Genomic DNA, 1680 nt, shown 5'->3' with positions numbered 1-1680 from the left:
TGTCCGCACACTGACAGCTCCTTGAGCCCTTTTTCTCCAAGGACTTGCAGGATTGGTGAATGGCTCCAACCAGTGCTTGGGACGGATAGAGGTTTGGTACCGCAATGTGTAGGGGATGGTGTCTGATGACTCCTGAGACACAACGACAATGCCTCTGTCGTGTGTAGGCAGTGTGGCTGGGGGAATGCAGTCGCAGGCCTGAGTAGCATTTATTCTGGGAGACGATCTGGGATGGACTATCTGTCTGGACAACATTACCTGCAACGGGATGGAGAGGCTCCTCAGTGAGTGCTCATCGCAGGTGGGGAGAGCACAACTGTGGGCACGACAAGGAGGCAGGCATTAATTCCAGAAGGGAATTAATGTGCTCACGTGACAATGGGATTTGCCTCATCTGTACTCTTTGGGCAGGTAGGGCTGGTAATGTCTTGGTCTTGCAGAACCAGCCACAGGTCTGTGCCTTGGGCTTGTTCAATCCTCCTGTGTCCTGCCCCAGGCTGGCTCATGGACTGCAGCAAGGTCCCTGCTGGCAGCCCCAGTGGCATCTACATCATCCAACCCACAGGACTGCAAACATTGTGGTGTACCGTGAGATGAGTGTGGCAGATAGGGGCTAGACTGTCATCCAGAGGAACTGGCAGCTCAATGATCTCCTGGGACGAGTCCTGGAGCACCTCCAAGCATGGCTTTGGGAATGTGCACACCGAGTGGCTGGGCACTGAGTACATCCACCAGATCACCAGGCAGAAGGTCTACCAGGTCAGGTTTGTCATCTGGGATGCTTCAAATATCATGAAGGTTGCAGACTACAAACTGTTCAGCCTGGATGATGAGTTCTAGAGCTACCAGCTGAGGCTGGGAGTGCACTTGGGGAGTGGAGGATGCCATGGCCTCCAAGGGCATGACCACATGACAACATGAAGTTCTCTGCTAAAGATCGAGATCAGGACACGTCTAATGGGAACTGTGCCGCCAGCTCTGGGGGTGGGTGGTGGTACTCGGCATGTCACTCTGTACATCTGAACTTCAAAGGGGCCATGACATGGAGCAACCTGTGCCCAGGGAACTGCAGAGCCTCGGCCATCCTCATCAAACCCACCACCTACTGCTAGTTGCATTTTCATTTCCTTTCTGCCCAACCTGGGGCTAATTCTGGCTCTCCAAAGAATTGGAAAAAAGCAAAACCAAACTGGGTGTGCCACAGGGTCTTTGCAGAGGTTGGTCATATGTAGCTACTGAATAAAATAAGACATTTTCAATTTTTTCTTCCTCCTGTAGATTTTCTCTACTTCTCAGCTGTGCCTGTGTGATCTAGTTCAGAGTCAGACCATTTTAATTACATTAATAATAGAAACAGTCTCTTGGAAACTCAGAAGTTTCCAGATTGGTAGTGCACTTTATACAACATGTGAAATGCTCAACCCAGTAGACTTCTGTGGCTTTGTCAGTTAATTTACATCCTTAGCTTCAGGAAAACGACCTAATTTCTACTGAAGATCTTGCTCAAGATACTAAAGTGCACAGACAACTTCCCACTCCAAACCTCCTGCATGTAAGGCTTAATAGATGTTAATTAGTCAAATAAATTTTATTCAAAGAACTGTCTGAATTGTGAGACCTTTGAAGTTCTCAAAGAGGTTAATGCATTAGAGGGTTTCTACTGCTGCAGTTCAGCTTTTC

The 1680-nt window shown here is 48.8% G+C and overlaps 1 pseudogene; it reads left to right on the top strand.

The window, feature by feature from the left end:
- Positions 1–504: 504 nt before the first annotated feature.
- On the top strand, positions 505–1112 carry LOC136565249 (fibrinogen-like protein 1-like protein; annotated as a pseudogene).
- The last annotated feature ends 568 nt before the right edge of the window (positions 1113–1680 follow it).

Source organism: Molothrus aeneus, chromosome 20, assembly GCF_037042795.1.
Source record: "Molothrus aeneus isolate 106 chromosome 20, BPBGC_Maene_1.0, whole genome shotgun sequence".
NCBI classification, from domain to species: Eukaryota; Metazoa; Chordata; class Aves; order Passeriformes; family Icteridae; genus Molothrus; species Molothrus aeneus.
This window is presented reverse-complemented; position numbering and strand designations above follow the sequence as displayed.